The sequence below is a fragment of the Oryctolagus cuniculus genome, chromosome 4, assembly GCF_051225735.1.
Source record: "Oryctolagus cuniculus isolate XC-2025 breed Fujian yellow rabbit chromosome 4, ASM5122573v1, whole genome shotgun sequence".
Classification (NCBI taxonomy): Eukaryota; Metazoa; Chordata; class Mammalia; order Lagomorpha; family Leporidae; genus Oryctolagus; species Oryctolagus cuniculus.
Window position 1 is genome coordinate 128,831,193 of NC_142870.1, and position 19,093 is coordinate 128,850,285.

At 42.2% G+C, this 19,093-nt stretch overlaps 1 protein-coding gene and 1 long non-coding RNA gene across 90 annotated transcripts in view; one reads left to right on the forward strand and one right to left on the reverse strand.

Moving 5' to 3' along the window:
* The window catches only part of MBNL1 (muscleblind like splicing regulator 1), a 209,486-nt gene that overhangs the window by 182,827 nt on the left and 7,566 nt on the right, over positions 1–19,093 (reverse strand). For 17 of the 40 annotated variants that reach the window (XR_011388115.2, XR_011388114.2, XR_011388113.2 and 14 more), the window contains exon 1: positions 1,113–1,252. The exons of 7 other annotated variants lie outside the window; for them this stretch is intronic. The gene's annotated coding sequence lies outside the window, so the exon portion shown is untranslated. Of the gene's footprint in view, positions 1–431; positions 568–1,112; positions 1,254–2,400; positions 2,454–17,807; positions 17,915–19,093 lie in introns of those variants that run through there. 16 more of the 40 variants (XR_016232641.1, XR_016232640.1, XR_016232639.1 and 13 more) reach the window with 4 other exon arrangements.
* The window catches only part of LOC103350420 (uncharacterized), a 220,619-nt gene continuing 202,143 nt past the window's right edge, over positions 618–19,093 (forward strand). For 25 of the 50 annotated variants that reach the window (XR_016232661.1, XR_016232663.1, XR_016232662.1 and 22 more), the window contains exons 1-2: positions 618–791; positions 1,131–1,236. This is a non-coding gene — a long non-coding RNA (uncharacterized LOC103350420). Of the gene's footprint in view, positions 792–1,130; positions 2,285–2,315; positions 2,889–5,488; positions 5,645–8,321; positions 8,429–19,093 lie in introns of those variants that run through there. The other 25 variants (XR_016232675.1, XR_016232668.1, XR_016232669.1 and 22 more) reach the window with 5 other exon arrangements.

Below are 19,093 nucleotides of genomic sequence, written 5' to 3' on the forward strand. Positions count from 1 at the left end.
ACCCTCGCCGGGGGGGGGGGGGGGGGTTAGGGTGGAGGTGGGGGTGGGGAGGCGGATCCACAGCAGAACTCCGGCGGCTGCACACTCCCTCGCGGCTTAGGACCAGTAGGACGCGGAGAGCGACGCCCTTGTAGTTGCAAAGCACTACGCGAGGGGGAAGGCACAGCCCCACCATATACCTGCTCGTGTTACAGGCTCTGGAATCAAAGTATTCTCACATGACACATTACTACCAATAACAGATTCCGGCTCTGTTTAAAAAAAAAAAAAAAAAAAACTGCGCGGGGAGGTGGGGGGGGCGCTTCATATTTATCCTGCTTTTGTCTAAAAACCAGAACCCAAGTACTAACTAGTTTTCATTCTTTTCAACCGTTCCATGAAAGCCATTCAACCAACCAACTGCGGCTCCACCCGAGAGGCTCTGTACTTACTTTTCTTACAGTTTTTGAGTGACGCACTACAAAACGATGTGGGGGGAGGGAGGAGGGAGAGAAGCAGGAGCCCTCTCTTTCTCTCCCTTTCTCATGCAGGGCGTCTTCCGCCCTGTAAACTTGGCAAAAGGCAAACGGGACTGAAATACAGCGCTCTCCATATAAGGCAGCCCAGCTAAACATGTCATGCGTAATTTATGGGTAGCAGGCAGAGAATTAACCTTTGCGTGCACATATTTGGCCCCGAGGAAAGGCGGGCTGGGTGTCAGCCCCGGGGCGGAGGGCTGCGGGCGCTGCGGGGAGGACCCGCGCGCCCCTCGCCCCGCGGGCTCGCCCCTCGCCCGCGAAGGCCGCCAAGTTGTAAGTACTCTTTCCCGCACCTGTTTCTCCGCTCCCCACCCCTCCTCCGCCTCCTCGCTCGGGTCCTCCCGGGGCTGCCACCGCGCGGGCCGGCGGCGCCCTGACACAGCCCCGCAGCGCCCGCCGCGCCAGGCGGGGCCGCGCCACCCCGAGCCCCTCGGGTCCCCCCGGCGCGAGGCGCTGGGTGAGGGGGGCAGCCGGGACACGCGGCGCCGCGAGCTCCTCCTCTGCCTGCCCGGCCGGCCGTGGGCAGCCTCGGCAGCGTGGGAACAATGAGGCGTGGGGGCGCAGCGCGGGCAGAGGGCGAAAATGGAAACTCACCTCTCACATGTTTTTCAGAGGCAGCCCGACTGTCGACCGAGTGCCCAAGGCATTGTGGGAGTCATGGTTCCCAGAGGCCCGCGGTGGAAAATGGAACTTGTCAGTTCCTCGTCACGGCAGCATGGTGAGCGCCACAACTCATTCAGCCGCAGTGAAAAGACTGTTGCATGTCGCTGTGCAGCCTCTTATCGCCCAGCTCTGGTTTCCGCCGCCGCTGCTGCTGCTGCGCGGCCCCTCCCCCGCGCGCCCAGCCCCACCAGGAAGCCCGGGGCGGACTCGTCGAGCTCCGGGACGCACGCGGCGGCCGACGGGCGCGCCTGCACTTTGCGCCCGCGCCCTCGCGCTCTGCCGCGGCCCGCGGCGTCGCCCACCGCCCGGACACGCTCTGCGGGGGCCGGTGGCCGCCGCCCGGCCGGCGGCGCGGGGAGCAGAGGGCGGCCGGGGCCCGGCGCTGGCGCGGCGCATCCCCTCCTCGTCCCGTTGGTATCTTCCATCTTATACGTTCGGTATTATCGCCTCGACGCCGAGTGCCGCGGGGACGCGCCCCGCCGCCCGCCGCCGCTGCCCCGCACGGCCGGGCCACCACCCCACCACCACCACCACCACCACCACCACCCGGGGCGGGGAGGGGGTGCCCTTGGGTGGGGCTTTGCAAGGTTAGACTGAAGGTTAACAATCCGCTTAGACTAAAACCCCCTGTGAGCTGGTGGAGCTGCCGCCTGAAAAGGGAGCCCACGGGCGGGAAAAACATCTGCACCGCCAGCAGTGCGTGAGTAGCGGGCTGTGCACGGTGTTGGAATGCCTCGGCAAAGCTGGTTGTCACACGAGCTTCGACACTCACACGCCAGCTTCCTGTCTAGTGTGTAAGGAATAGGAGATGTGAGAGCCCCCTGTACTGCCAAGTCGGCCCTGTGTGATTTGCAGATGGCAGACCTCTCTCTTTAAAAACAAAATGCCATGTTCTTAAACAGTGGCGTATTCCAAAGCAAATAGGGCCCGCGACCCATTAACTCCCTGGGTACTCTGAGAGCTGCCTTGGCTTCACTTGGAATGGGAAGAATCCTGGACTTCTAGGAGATGATAAAGTTCTGGCGATGTGGGACCAGGATTTCCTTTGGATTTAAGGAATTCTGCCGCCTTGTTCCACGTCTGGGGCACAACTGGAGACAAAATGTTGGAGATGGTACTCGATTCTTACCGCAGGTTTCTTTGGCTGCGTGGAGGAGGGCGGAAAGCTGGCTTAAGAAGAAGGCAAGACATGAGGAAAAGTGCTGAAGTACAGACATACCTTCCGGCAGACGCTAGTAACAGGCTCCAGTTCTTGGCCCCCGGCTAGACCTCCCCCCTCTCCCCAGACGTCGAGTTAATATTGTGCACTGATCCCTTCTAGAACAAATTATGTAATGAAATGGCACCACTTCCCAGTGTTAGCCAGGTAAACAGTACCCAGTGCCCACATAGTTGCAGCCAAGTGAAAGGACACTGACACGTTCTCAGAAAGCAGGGATGGGTACTCTCTCTTTGCCAGTTAGTAACTACCCCAAGCTGTAAGGGCTTGATTTTTTATTCAGCAATCATTTCAACAAACAGTGCCTTCTGAGCCAGAGACGCGAGAATGGGTGAGACAGAGTCCCTGCGCCCAAGGATAATAAGACACATACCCGTCAGCTCCGCCTAAGGAAAGGTTTTACAACCATAGACAACAGCTTATGAAGGCCTGGAGGAGAGTCAGAGAAGGCTTCCTGGAGGAGTTACATTTACCCGATGCCTTCGAAGGTGTGTAGAAGTTCACTGTGTGGAAAGGGAATAGAATCTGGGCAGAGTGCAGAGAAGAGCACATGGCACACAGGAGGCACCTGCTAGCCTTTCTGTGACCAGTGAGCAAGCACTGGCAGGAGACCAACAGTAGGTCTGTGTTAATGCGAGGAATCTCAGCTTTACCCTGACACTGCTAAGAACTAGAAAAGCTACTCAAGAGGGGCAATAGTTGGAGTAGGGGCTTGAGTTGCAAAAAGCTCCTGTGGCAGTAGCTTGGAGGGTGAGTGGGGAACATGAGGGTGGCCTATGGAAGAGGGAATGGGTGTGGACAGACTGGAAAAATGACTCATTCAGGGAATGAGGAAGGGAGGAGCCTGGGGAGACTCCCAACTCCTGGCTTTGCCTACTGGATTGTTTGCTACTTGCCTTTCGGTTTCTTCAGTTTGCCTCTAATTCTCTAACAATGGAGACCTGACTTCTGTGGTGGGCCATCTTTAAACCTGCTTAGCAAGTTGGTGCCCTAACGGGCCTCCATGCCCCTCCTCAGAATGCTCCCATGAACCATGGAGGGCTAATTCTGGTTTCAGGAATTTAAGTTGTTCTCAGATCCTTGGAGACGTCCAAGCTCAAGCTTTGGTGGTTGTTTTGTTTTGTTTTTAATGAGGGTTTGAAAATTCGCTGTTTGGAACAACATGGTGAAAATCAGGCCTTTGAACCTGTATATGGTACAAGAAGTGAAATTATTTTTCTACTTCAGCACTGCAGGAAGGGGTGAACATCTGAAGACAAAAAAGAAATTGAACCTGAGACAAATTTTCAGCTCCACTGAACAAAACACAAAGAAATACAAGACCCTTGAATGTTAGAAACAGTAGAATAAACATTCTAGTAAATGACAAAGAAGCCAGAAAATGTTATTTTACATTAGATAAAAAGAAAGAGATGGCTCAGAAAACACATCAAACAATAGTCAATCTAGAACTCAAAAATGAATCAAAATAAATTGTGATAGGAAACCACGTTACCACTGGTGCAGCTCAATCTATTGTCATTGATAACAATAAAATATAATGACATTTTAAGATTTTGAAGCACTGCAAGAAACACAAGATCATGTGTAAAAAATATTAAGTCATGTTGCCAGCTTTCAACTACATCCTAACCACATTTCAAATTGTGGAGGTTACTAGAAAATCATTATAGTAATAAAAAGTTAATAGTTCCCCATTTAGAATTCCCTCCGTGCCAGGAGAGCATTAGGGTTTCTCTTACTTCTATGAGGTGTAGCTATCATCCACAGGTTCATGAGTGACTATATCCATAAATATAAAAAGAAGGTGATTTGTGGGTGGAAGGGGAAATTATAGAAAACAATTTCAGATGAAATAAAGCTACATTTTCATATAAAAGAGAGTGTTTACTGCAAGTGTCTGAAATACTTCCATCCATTCAAGTCTTAATTGTACCAATGAATCCCAAAAGAAATTCAGTTAAGGGATATGGCTTTTAGAGATAATATCAACTTCTTGTTTACCAATACTACAGATAAAGGAAATAGTAGCATTCATCTTTTTCAGTAAAATGGAAGTATCTAAGGCATCTGTGTGTGTGAATGTGTGTGTGTGTATATTATCTTGTCCTGTATACCACATTTGCAGCTCAATAAGCACTCACTGCCTCCCAAGTATACTTTGCCTCTTCTGCTCCCCTCCCCTACTCCAGCCACCCAGTCATCTAAATGAAAATGTTCCAAGGCAGCATACTTAAAAAAAATAGAAATATGAAAAGGTCTTGAATCACTGATCTCGAAATATTGTTTTTATCATACAAGGATATAAATAATTAATTGCAGGATAGCATCAAAACTGAGTTTCTTTCTAATTCTTAAATATAAATGGCTAAAGGAAGAAGCTTCTAGAAAGCAATGAGACATTGCAAACATTCTTATATGGAGGATAAATTTTAAATAGATGCATTAAACGTATCTATATTAAATTTCAAAGCAGGAGGTGGAGAGAGGGGAGACCCTCCTGTAACCTGAATTCATACTTGCTCAAATAACTGAATATATTTGATAAAATTATATGGTTTTAATTTATTTTCAAGGACCTTTATATATTTACACACAACATACATTCCTTAAATTATGTCCATTATTTAAACAAATTATATGTATTCTTTTATAAATATGCATTCTATATTATGTAACCTATACATAATATATACCCCATATTTTATAAAATACATTAATATCAAAATATTATATAAAATAAATATGTCTTTAAAAATATTTATTAAAATTGAAACAGTTGATACTAAGTCCATTATGCATTTTTCAACTGATTCTACCTGAAAATTAAATCTAAATGTTAAGTATAATTATTTTCAGATCTGGTAGTAGAACACTAGAAAGCAAACACATTTCAGAATTAAAAGTTTAGAAATACAGAACTTTAGTAGTGAATGGACTGTTAGATACCATCCGGCCCTGTTCCCTTCTTGGACCAAAGGAGAGCATTATATAAGGAACTGGTTACTGTGGCAGAGCAGAACTGGCATCAGTGTCTTCTATCTCTCCGGCTATTTATTTTTGATGTCTTTTTTTTTTTTTCTTAAAGAAATGGTGACAAAGGGCAGGCTTTTGTCCTAGCAGTTAAGACACCAGTTGAAACACCCACCTCCCACATTGGAGTGCCTGTGTGAAAGTCCTGGCTCTGCTTCTGATTCCAGCTTCCTACTAATGTGTACCCTGGAACACAGTGGTGATGGCTCAGGTAATTTGGTTACTGCTATCCAGTTGAGAAAACCAGAATGAGTTCTGGGCTCCTGGCCTTGGTTCCAGCCTGGGGTTATGGGCATCTAGGGGGTAAACCAGTGAGTAGAAGATCTCTCTGTGTCTCTCTGTCCCTGTCTCTCTGCTTTTCAGATAAATATAAATAAACAAGTAAATAAAACATGGAAGCAAGAAGAAGCTCTCATATAGGACTAAGAATAGCCAAATTGAATGTGAAGGGTCACATTAACCTCGGGAAGTATGATCCTTTCTTCCTTTATTTTTCCCTCCTTTCCATTGCCCTTCTTTTGTTCTTTCCATTTTTCCAATCTTCCTTTCTTCTTTCCAAACAGAAAAATCCTTTTCACTCAATGACCCTATTTATTACACAAATATTATTATCAACCAGACTTTAATCTTCTTCTAGAAGTTGTGGCTATATAAATAAACGACACAAATAAATCACTCTCCTCAAGGGACCTTCTACCAGGGAGAGACAAGTAATAAACAAGGAAAGAATAAGAGAAAGAAAAAGATAAATGTAGCAAGGAATTTCCGATGGAAATAAGCACTATGAAATAAAGTAGGTTGCAGGGGTAAGGAGAGGCAGTTGTGCATTAAACAGGAAGGACAAGGATTGAGGTGGTCATACACAGGCAGAGCCAAGAGTCAAGTGAGGAATACCTGGGAAAGGAATCCCAGCGGGGACCACATGTCCCAGTTCCTAACACCTGACCTCAATGTAAGGCCTGACATCCAATGATGAATAACAGCTAACAGACTACCTAACCTCAAGAAGCTTACAATCGAGCAACAGAAACAATAAATTTCAATCCAACTAATCACAGTCAAAATGCAAAGGTACAGTCATGATGTTTTTAGTCTGGTGGAAACATAGAGGTCTGGTTGCAGGCAGAGGTGTGTGCAGGGGGTGGGTGGCTGGGATGGAAGAGGAGAATGTGCGATACAAATCTGCTCTTCCCGAATATTACTGAATGACTGTTGCTGTGTGGATGCTGATTGTCTAATCTCAGAACAGAACAGAGGAAGTGTGCCGCTGCTGAAAACGGGAGAAAAAGAGTAGGCCATGTCCTGGAGGGTAAGAAAAGCAAGTGCTGGAGGCCCAGTGGCCAGAAATGATCTGGTTAAAGCCCTTAGCAGTGGATGCATCAAACATTAGGATGTTACTTCTTGGAGTTGAAAAGAATCCCTATGGCAGCCAACTCCAAGCCCAAAGTAAAGTAAGATATGTGGTATTGTCTGTGGACCTGTGACTTATTTAGAGTCAACACAACAGAAATCTAAAAATTACTGAATTTAGAATATGTTCATAGCAATCAGCAGTGATTTCAGTTCCCAAAGATAATTGCTTTTAATGTCAGAGTTAATTTCCTTCTAGAGCATTACAATACATTTTTTACACACTCATATGGTATTATATGTGCAATTTTGTTTTCTGGTTTCTCTTTTCATTTCATCTTTTAACGCAGCCTTATAAAACAAATGACATTTCTTATGTCTTTCATTATAATCTTCATTTTTCTTATCTGATAACAGAGGCTGGAGAGTTGACCCTTGACCAAAACCTTACAGCTAACAAGATTTGAAACTTCCTGTCTCACTTTGTTCCCAGTCTTTAGTCCAAGATCCTGAATTAATCTATAATTTGCAATATATTTCTGAATACTCTACCTGGGATGTTTATATATCTTCTGTAGACTGTCAATAAGGAAAAAAATATGTCATAGTAGTCTTTTAATAAAGTAAACATAGAAAAATAAATATGAAGCAGGTAGCCAGAAGGCCTTTGTGGGCATACTATCTATTTGTTTTATAGTTGTATAATGTAAAACTACATGTAATATTATGGACTGCTTTCTATCATCTCCTAAAAATGTGAGTTGTAGCTTAGCCCAGAATTCTCTTGTAATCTTATAAAAATAATAACTAATGGATTTTCTTAGCATAAGTGTTATAGTGTAACCATTCCATGTACTGCAAGCCAAACATTTCTATATATTAATTCTGTTTCATGTAGGGGGAAAAAGCATAGGGAAAAATATAGCTGTTGTCTTATTTATTTCAGAAAGCAAACATTTTTCTGAGAATGTGAAAAGCCAGATTGCTTTTTTTCTTTTCTTAATGTCTCCTGTATCTATCTACTCATTCCATTCTTGAAACTCCTTTCTTTTGTCTCCTATGATATTTTCTTTGGATATTTTGTTGGATCCGTTTCTTACTTTTGACTTCATGAGTTTCCAGAAATGACTCTGAAATCATATCTCAAGGGATGTCCTAAAAGGAGTTTGAATAAGACAAACTTTTGTCCCATTAGTACATGGTAGCAGTTTTGTATACACATCTTTTTCTCTTCTTCCCTCTTTGCTTGTCCAACGGTGTGGAAACTGAGCAGTAAAATTATGCAAATTTTAATATTTTAGGCATCAGTATGTGGCTATTGCTCCTTAATTCTTTTAACAAGTATTCATTGCACATTGGCTGTAAGCTAGGAGCCATTCTTTGCAATGAGGATGCAGAAGTTCTCATCTTCCATAAGTATTAGCAGTCTAATCCAGCAGCGGGGACAGACATGTGGGAAGAAACACTTGGAAAAGAATGTAGCAAATGAAGCAATAGTAAATTCAGCAGACCCTGCATACTTTCCCTGTTCTTGGCAGGTGACAAGGAAGGACAGGACAGGCCTTGCTCTTCACAGACTCAAAGGGCTGATGTCTTTTCCTGACAGAAAGACAATCAGGAAAAAATCATAGAGGCCATTATACAGGTAAGAGACTTGATGACTTTCAATAAATCATTGAAATATGGAGAATGTTTATTTTTCAGATTTTTTTCTACTGTCATTGTATTAGCTTTCCATTACTACAGTGAAATATCTAAGGCACACTATTTATGAAGTCAGGGGGCTTATTCTGGCTCTTGATTTGGAGGTTCATGATCTAAGGTGGAGCAGAATCCATTGGTTCAGTTACCTTGTGAGGTTGGAGGATGGCAAATGGCAGAGCATGGCAGAAGAACAATTACATGGCAAGCCAGCAGGAAGAGTCAATAGATTGGGCTTTTACAACCAACCCTCTTCCAGGAGCTCACCCCGAGTGTCCTAAGGACCTCCCATTAGGCCCACCTCCTAGACACCATAATTGGATTAAGCTTCCAGCTCTTAGTACCATCAACTTAATGGTTTTGATATTTAACTCTCAGCATACGTTCAGGAACCACATCCTCTTCTAACCACTGCAGTCGTTGTGAAAAATCTACTAAGTGTCATGAGCATGGGGTTCCCAAAGAGCAAGCTTCTTAGCGGCCTGTATCCCAGGCTGGGCCTTGCAGCTCCACCTCCTTGCCTCCCCTAGACCTTCAGTTCACAAATCCCCAACTAGGTGATAGGAGATTATCTGATTAAAGTCATTCACACCCAGGCAAGAATGAGGCTTAATCCTTCAAGAGTGTTTGCTTTTGACAAAGGAGAGCTTGTTACCCCTAATGAACCTGTAATTGGAAGAACTTGGAGGGATAACACCCTCCCAGCTTCCCAAGCTCCCACCCCTACCTCTGTCCTTTTCTATTTCTTCTGCCTACATAAAGGAAAAATAGAACTAGGTGAATTTGGAATGTTAAGGACTATAATTTCATAATTTCTCTTTGAACCCTCAATGGAAATTAGGAGCTGGTAATTATGAGCCCATACTAGAAAAAATAAGACTAAAACTAGGGTAGTTGTTCTCAACTTTGGCTATATCTTGGATCAATAGAAGACAACCTACAGGGCTGGCACCGTGGCTCACTTAGTTAATCCTTCACCTACAGTGCCGGGTTCTAGTCCTGGTTGCTCCTCTTCCAGTCTAGCTCTCTGCTGTGGCCCTGGAGTGCAGTGGAGGATGGTCCAAGTGCTTGGGCCCTGCACCCGCATGGGAGTCCAGGAGGAAGCACCTGGCTCCTGGCTTCGGATCGGCATAGCTCTGGCCGTACCAGCCATTTGGGGGGTGAACAAACGGAAGGAAGACTTTTCTCTCTGTCTCTCTCTCTCTCTCTCACTGTCTTACTCTATCTGTCAAATAAAAAACTTCTGAAAAGAACTTGAAAGAAAAAATAGAACACAACCTAGACCAATTGAATCAATCAAATCAATGTCTGGGAGTGGCACCCAAGTGGCACTCCCAGACATTGATTTGATTGATTCAATTGGCACCCCAGTGGCACTCCCAGACATTGATTTAATTATTTATCTGATTATTTTTTTATTTGAAAGAGTTATAGAGAGAGGGAGAGATGCAGAGACAGAGGGAGAGATCTTTCATCTGCTGGTTCATTCCCCAGATGGCCACAACAGCCAGCATTGGGCCAGGCCAAAGCCAGGAGCTTCATCTCTGTCTCCCACATGGGTAGCAGAAGTCCAAATACTTGGGCCATCCTCGGATGGCCCCTACCCAAGGCACATTAGCAGAAAGCTGGATCAGAAGTGGAGCAGCCATGACTTGAACCTGTGCCCATGTGCCCAAATGGGATGCCAGCATCAAAGGCATTGGCTTTTCTCTATGCCACAAGGCTGGCATGTAAATAATATGGAGTATGTATATATAGCATTTGTATATGTATTATGTATAAATATATATAGGTATGTAGAGAGAGGGAGAGACGTAGATACAGAGGGAGAGATCTTTCATCTGCTGGTTCATTCCCCACATACACGCACAGATATACCTCAGGGTATAGAATAAGTGTCTGAAGAAATATCCAAGAAACTCTTTTGAAAATTATAGTATATTTTATAAATTCATTCCACAATGTAATAGAGTTAAATCATAAACACAAATAAATTAACATGACATACATTGTTTGAATTCCTTTTAAACTTAATGTTAGAAGTCTTAATTTGTTCCCTTTGTGATTGTGCCATCAATCAAATGACCCTACCTGGATGAATCTGAATGCCTATATTTCTGCAGTAGGCCTAGCAATGAATAACTGCTGACAGGGCCTGATCCCACCTAGCTTTCCCAGTAATAAATATTTTTAGACAATGTGGAACATTCTTTCCCCCTTTCAAACTTTGCTCACTGTAGATCTCCAGCTTAGGAGTTACTGCCACATATTCACTATTTGCCTGTTACTTTCAACTTTCCTAACCTGCCCACACATAGTCACTGAACATTAAGTATGACTTCAGCCTTTCACAGCATCTGGGGCTATAAGGTGAGCAGATGTAGGCCTGACCCCTTGAAATATACAGCCTTGCAAAGACAATGAACCTGAAATAACAAGTAATTATGATAAATTAAGTAAATACCATACGCACGCAAAATGTAGTGAAAGAGAACACAAGTGTTCAAGTGATAAATCTAAAGACAGCAGACAGAAAAATGTCATTGTTTTTATGATTCCCCCTTTTCTTATTAAATTCAAAGTCCAGAATTATAGCCACGTGGGAGTCATCACAGTATTTATACTATATGTCTATGTGGCCTGCATTGCTCTTCATTTGTAAGGACAGAATTCTATTACAAGTTGTATGAAATAGTAACTTTATTTCTGCTATGTGGCAGGGTGTCCATCACATAGCCCCTGAGGGCCAGGATGGAAGAGATCTGTGACTGATCATCTCTACTACGCCCTTGCTGTGTTCTTTGGTGTTACTTTCATTTACTTCCTGGGTTTAATCAAGGCTTTGCCAGCAACAAAGCCAACTTCTTTTTGATACTTCTGAAGGAGTAGAGCACATCGGCTTTTGAATTAATATTTGAAAATAAAATGAAAACTCAACTGTATTATCTTTCATCTTGTTGAGTTTAATGCTCTTTTAGAAATCCTTTTCTTGGATGTAAAACAATATTTTTCTGTTCTGGATATAAGGTACTATGTGCTTATTTTAAATAATGTATGAAGTGCCTTTAATAGGGGTTTATTGATTCTGTTCAAGGTACCATTGTAAAGATGTTTATGCAGGTTATTCTGGACTAGCAATAGAGCAATAGACTATAACTCCCACCCACACACTTACTCCCATGCATGGTGGAACTGCCTTCTACAGCTTTGAGGCTCCCACGCTCCTGCAAGAGCAGTTTGCTACTTGTCATTTAGTCTTTACAATTAAGCTAAGGAAACGTTAACTATATAAAACAGCCTGGCCTCCTTGGGCCTCTCTCTTTATGGAGCTGTGCCTCTCTAAAGATAGGCTAAATTATAGACTTAGCCAGGACAGTTTTTTCCCCCGGGAGGCCTTTGAAGTCTGTTTATTCTTACAAAGCTCTAGTAGGTCTGTCTGGAAGAAGCTATAAGTAGTTTGTCAGAGCCCCTACAGAACAAGCACTCCATGTGGGCACAGGAAGGTGTTAACTTTTGCAACATTAGTCTTGAACTTGTGGGAAAGAGCCTGTTTGGCACCAGTATTCAACTCATACAAAGCAGCCAAAATGAATTATTAGGAAGAAAGAGTGCATGGATGACATGTGGCACAACACTGAGTATTTTTCTTAGGCAATTGAAGTAAATCTGTTTTGTTTATGACTAAATTGCTGGGTGACTAAAAGTAAAACACTGTCTACTTTGGGGTTATTGGCAACAGGTATTCACATGCCAATTATGACACATGGGCCAGTTTCCACTAGCACAATTCACTGCAGCTGCAGGCTCATCCTACTGCAGCCTCGCCTTTCTCTCAGCAACAGGGCATACACAATTACCCTGAACCAACACCAGCGTGGTGCAATTGTCTGGGTATGTACTATACCTTTTAGAAGACTGAGGTTAGAAAAAACTATAGTGTTAGTTCAAAGTTTGCTGTTCAGGAGCCCATAGCCTTGACTTCTGTTTGATGAAAATAAGTTGTACAATAGGTTATTAGATGTGAAATTTTATATAATCTCTCCAAGTCTGTTTCCTGAAAATTCAAAATGTATATCTCATGAAATTAGGATAGTGAATGACTTTATTAGAATTATTTTAACATGTCAGGCTTTTGACTAATTATAGATATTGCTACTATTTAAAATAGATGGTGGGAATTGTAGCACAATAGGTTAAGGTATCATTTGAGTTGCCCCAAACTATATGGGCTACTTCAAGCTTCCAATCCAATTTCCTGTACATGTACCTGGGAGGCAGCAGATGAAAACCCAAGTACTTGGGCCCCTGGGTCTGGTCATGTGAGACACCAGGATGGAGTTCTTGGCTCTTGGCTATGGCCTGCCCAATCCCTGACTACTTGGGGAATGAAACAGATAGAAGATATCTGTGTGTGTGTGTGTGTGTGTGTGTGTCTCCCTCTTTCTCACTGTACCTTTCAAATAAATACATGAACCTGTAACAAAATGGATAGTTATTATGAATTTTAAAATACAGACTATTTTAAAAATAGCAAGCCTCTTATTAAACTTTATTTCCAGAATTTGAGGATTTAAATCAAACTATAAGTTTTAAGAAATATACAACTTGAGGTGGCGCTGTAGCGCAAGCGGGTTAACATCCTGGCCTGAAGTACCAGCATCCCATATGGGCACCGGTTCGAGACCTGTAGAAGTAGTAGAAAATGGCCCAAGTCCTTGGGCCCCTGTACCCACGTGGGAGACTTGGAAGAAGAAGCACCTCACTCCATCTGGGGAGTGAACCAGCAGATGGAAAACCTCTCTCTCTCTCTCTCTACCTCTACCTCTCCTCTCCTCTCTCTGTGTAACTCTGACTTTCAAAGAAATAAATAAATCTTAAAAAATATATATACAACTATTTTCTCAAAGATAGTCTTAGCTAGATAGAGGAAGATGATACACTTACATATTTTTGATTATCTAAGTAGGATGTAACTAAAAGGGAACTCAAGACATTCCCTAGAATGAGAAGCAGGAACTTTAGACTAAACATCACTCTTAATTGGCCAGTGCAGAACTTTCTTTTGTCTAATCTTCCCCACCCACTTTACAAAGAAAGACATGAGAAAGAAAAACCGCGCCAAGCCCAGCAAAAGGCATCTAGCACTTTGAAGAAGAATGTATGGTGCACAGATGCATGGAAACCACTTCCTTTAAAGCCATATTTCAAAACTGCTATTATTTTTTTTCCCGTCTGAGCTGTTGTCACAGGGTGAAAATTTAGTTGTGTTCTTGCTTCTTTTAAGTGACACAACTCAAAAAATTGTTTCAAGCCCAGCTTCCTTTCTTCAGCTCTTGCTCCTACCTCCCTGAAAAATGTTATTTCCCAATTTCATCAGGAAAAAAAAAAAAAAAAAACTGAGGGCAATAAGAGGAGAAGATACTGCTTATGTGTTGCTAAGTACTGTTTAGTAGCAGACGCCTTGGCTACAGGAATGATGACATCACCCATAGAAAGAGGAACACTGACACTGTTAAAAGGGCTTTTTTTTTTCCTAACACAGTGGATCCCCAGTGAGAGGACCAAAGCCAGATAAGGCAGGTGGAAATGCCCCTTGGCTCTGGTGAAGGCACCCTGAGCATCCACTTTTGGAGGGTATCAGCCCCACGTTAACTCAACTTCATCAGGCCCCATGTCCCCATGCCCTTTCCACATTTCTCTTTTGAACCTGTTTCTCAACAACAAATGTATATTACTCTTTTTGAAAAGTTAATTCAAAAATTGGCATATAGAATTACATGCATTTATTATGCATGCCACAATGTTTTGAAATATGTATATAGTCGTCAAATGACTAAATCCAGCTAATTAACAATGACCAAAAAGTAATCATTTTTATGGTGAAATACTTAATATCCACACTTGTTTTGATGAGATATCACCTCACTCCAGTTAGATTAGCTATAAAAAAACAAAAAGACAAAGGATAACAAGTACTGGGCAGGATGTAGAGAAAAGAGAACGCTTGCATAATGTTGGTAGGAATGTAAACTAGTTTAGTCATTGTGAAAACAGTAATGGCAGCTCCTCAAAAAGCTAAAAATATATCCACCATATGAGCCAACAATCCAGCTCCCCGAAATATACATATATGTGTCCATCCATAGGAAATGAAATCATTATGTTAAAGAGGTACCTGCATACCCATGTTTATTGCAGCACTAGTCACAATAGGCGAGATATGGAATCAACTTAGGTGTCCATTGATGGATGAATGAATAAAGAAAATGCATACTCCTCATTGCAAAAAACCTAATGTTCTCATACTTTTAATAGATTTCCTTCCTTTGTTAATTCATGCAGATCAGGAAGTGGCTCAATATGAACATCATGAAGGTGTTCTCAAACACATATTACAAATATTCATGCATTTATCCTCACACACGTTCAGTTGGAAACTATGTAGTACTGCACTCTCTGTAATAATTCAATAATATGGTGGATCATCAGACCCACTTATTTACATGATGGGATGGAGTACACTGCTTAACTAGCACGTAAGGTGTTTGTATCCCTCCACATCCTGCAATATGAGTAACACAATGGTTTTCTGTTTGAAGGTTGTCAGGAGCACTCAAAGGTGAGCATGTGACTCTTACAGCTTCATATTTGCCTGTCCTGAGGAAATCATGGTTGTGCCCTTCCTCATCTGACTGTGGTCACCCTTCTAGGACACATTCAATACAAGGCCAGCTAGTTTACTCACTGTCAGTTCTTAATGCAAACCAAAAGTAGAAGGTATGCTTGTCATTAACTTTTTAAGAAGGGGAGAAGGTCACTTGTTCTTGTGGTCCCTAATTAATACACATTGGGTTTACTCAATAAAAAAAAGTATTCTTTTCAGTAAGCTGTTCTATATACCCTTTTCAAATCACACCCTGCCATCTCCTACCCCCCAAAAAAGTTATATAAAACAAACTCTGGGATTTAAAGCATAATAATTTGGATCATTTATATCTCTTGGGATAATAAAAATAAAGCAGAGGAAATTTACAACTACGATGGAAAATTGCAGAATAAGTTACTGCTGTTTGTCAAGAGGAACAGGTTGATCTTGCCAGGGGCCCAGTAGTCATTGGTGCTAGGATTTGGAGGAGTAAACAAAGGAACATCTGTGGTCTCTGGAGACTGGAAAACAGGGTTTATTCATTTTTTTTTGCTTCATATCAATGCAAAAATTAAGGTATATGAGGGCTCCATTACCAGTTATCTGTATACATATTTTCAAATGGTTATGGTTAATCATTCCATGGCAATTTTGCTTAAAATCTTAATTTGACAAATTTAAAAAATATTTTGAGCCATTTTCACTTTTATTATCCTTCACCTATCATGCAAATAAAAAAGAAAGAAAATGTAGTTAACCTCTAGAGGTAAACTTGGCTTATCTGAAAATCATCTTAGTGTAATAATTCATTTGATCTATTCTCTTCAAATAAGAGTCTTTCCTGGAATATGTTAGTCATAAAAACCTGTTCATTCATTGCATTCCCATCCCCAATTCACAAATGTGCCTGTCCTTGCAAATGTTTGCTCACAGTATACTACTCCATTCCTCAGCCAATGATCTGTGTGACCTGGCCCTTCATCAGCCTAATTGCTGAATGACATCTGCAGCCTCTGCCTGAAACCTGGATTTCTCTCTGCTTCTTTAATACACCAAACTCATTCCCACCCCTGCACCTGTTAGTCACTCTTCTTAGACAACTCTTCTCAGAGTTCTCTGAATGACACTGTTAACTTTCTGCATCATTCAGGTCTTGGCTTAAATAGTACCCTTTTGGAGAAGCTACCTTGGTAGGCCATCTAGGTTAAGATTTCTTCCCTTGTGTTTATATCCTTTTACTTTGCAAAATTTTCTTCAGGTCACTGTCTTTATCCAAATTATTTAAATTTTATCCAAATTATTTTATTTTTAAATTTTATCCAAATCATTTAAATTTTGTTTGTTTACTGGTCTATTCAATGTCCCTGTCATCCAGACTGAAGGCTCTCTCAGGGTAGAAACTTGGTCTTACCCAACATTATTTCTCTGGGTCCTAGAATATTGCCCAATGCCTAGTGCATGATAAAGGAACATATAAGTCAACTCACTTCAGAATGAAAACCAAGGCTTCCCACAAGTGTTCAAATCCTCTCTCTTGTGAGCAGAAATTTGGTGCTTATGCAATTGTTGGGACACCTACATCCCACGATAGAGGTCCTGGATTCAAGTGCTGGCTCTGCTCTCCATTCTAGCTTCCAGCTAATATAGATCCTGGGAGGAAGTGGGTAATAGCTCAAGTGATTGTGTCTCTGATACCCACATGGGAGACCTGGATTGAACTCTCAGCTCCTAACTGCATGCTGGTTCACCCCTGGACTTTGCAGGCATATAGGTAGTGAACCAGTGGATAGGAGCTACCTCTCTCTCAGAAAGTCTCTCTCACTCTCTCTTTTCTCTCTCCTGCCTCTGAAATAAGTTTTTAAAAATCTTCTCTTTAAATACTGCATTTCCTGAGAAGAACCACAAATTCAGGGTCATAGAATATATCTATGCCAAGACTACAGAGTAGGAAACAAATGGCTCACCACTAAATTCATGAAATACTAAAATATTTTTCATGTCTTTGAAAGTTTTTCTGCAGTCTTCTAAAACTGTATTATTCCCAACTTTTCTCCACCTATTGAAACAATTTCAACTTTAAAACACCCTACTCCAGGGATGCTTGTGTCATCACTGCCCTCAGAAGTACAATTTTCAGTTATTTTGATCTTTCACATGACAAGTTAATATTTTTTAGATTGTTATTCACAGGTCTAGTGAGGAAATTAAATTAGTTAATCATATGAAGCCCTTGGCATGCAATGATACAAAAAGATACAACATGTTATAATAAATCCATCATTAGTAACATCATCATCCAGGGCCTAGTAATCTTAAGAAACAACTCCTATATTTATATCATTGAGTTTGATAATTTGGATGTAAAAAAAAAGCAATTTTCCTAGGGTAGCTTTATAATGCACTTCAAAATAAAAAATAGAGGAAGTAATTACAAAACAACATGGGAACTACATGTAGATGTGAGGCCATCAGAAACAGATGGTTAAATTCTGGAAGGAGATTACTCTTCCATCTGGCTGGAGGCAAGCAAAGAGCCCTAACTGTCAAAGAATGGACACGTGTTTTTCTTGATGTTGAGAGCAGGGGCAGAACACATACAAAGACGATGGGGCAAGCCATGCAAGATTATTGCCCCCCCAGCATTCTAAAATGTTGATGGCAACCCATGTAGACTTGCCTCTTTTTGGCTCAGTAGAAGAAATGAGAACTTGGTCTGTTTGTTGTCTCCAGGGACTGCGGTTTGGTTTCAGTTCCTTCGGCTCCACATGAACAGAAGCACCCCACCTGACAATTGCATGGTGTTTAGAGTGCTGCTATAACAAGGGCTCCCCAAGATTGCCTCAGAGTTATTTTCCTTACGCCCATTTTATTTTTATATGAGGTTCAGAAATGTTCAGGATTTTTACTGAATTATTTATTTATTGAATACTTTCTATGCTCCATGGATTTCACTAGAAACTGGGTTTGTATCATGAACACCACAGACCAGGTTTCTGCTCCTGTGGTGCTCACATTCTAGTGACAGGGACAGAAAACAATTAATCATATAGCCGGTGCTGTGGCTCACTAGGCTAATCCTCCATCTTGCGGCGCCGGCACACCGGGTTCTAGTCCCAGTTGGGGTGCCAGATTCTGTCCCGGTTGCCCCTCTTCCAGGCCAGCTCTCTGCTGTGGCCAGGGAGTGCAGTGGAGGATGGCCCAAGTGCTTGGGCCCTGCACCCCATGGGAGACCAGGAGAAGCACCTGGCTCCTGCCATCGGATCAGTGTGGTGCGCCGGCCACAGTGCGCCAGCCGCGGCGGCCTTTGGAGGGTGAACCAACAGCAAAAGGAAGACCTTTCTCTGTCTCTCTCTCTCACTGTCGACTCTGCCTGTCAAAAAATAAAATAAATAAATAAAAAAATTAATCACATAAAGAAATGAAGATTAAAATTATATGTAGCATTCAGTAATATCAAGAAAATTAAAGTGGGATAGAATGATAAGAAATGACTAGGTTAGGGATACTACAAATATATATGTTGGTCATGGGAGACATCTCTTAGGAGGATGGTTTGAGCAGAGACCAGAATAAAGACAGTATATAAAGTATACCATAAGGTGTACAGGCAAAGCTTGCCAGGAAGAGAAGGGAAAGCACATATGTAAACTCTCCGAGTCACAAAACAGCTTGGGATGCTTTGAGGACAGTGTGGAGTGCAGCTAGGACATAATGAACGGAGAGAAGAGAGGTTGCACGTGGGGACAGACACGTGGGCGGAGACCAAGACATGCAAGCCATGGGGAGGAATTTGGATTTCACCAGAATTAAAATAGAAAGCAACTGAAGATTTTGAGAAGGGAGTCATATGATTGGGTTTCTATTTTAAAAGGTCCTGTTGGCATGGATGCAGGAGTAGAAAGAATTTTCGTAGGAAATTATAACAAAAACAGACATGCTTGTGTTTTACACTGCTCTCAAGAT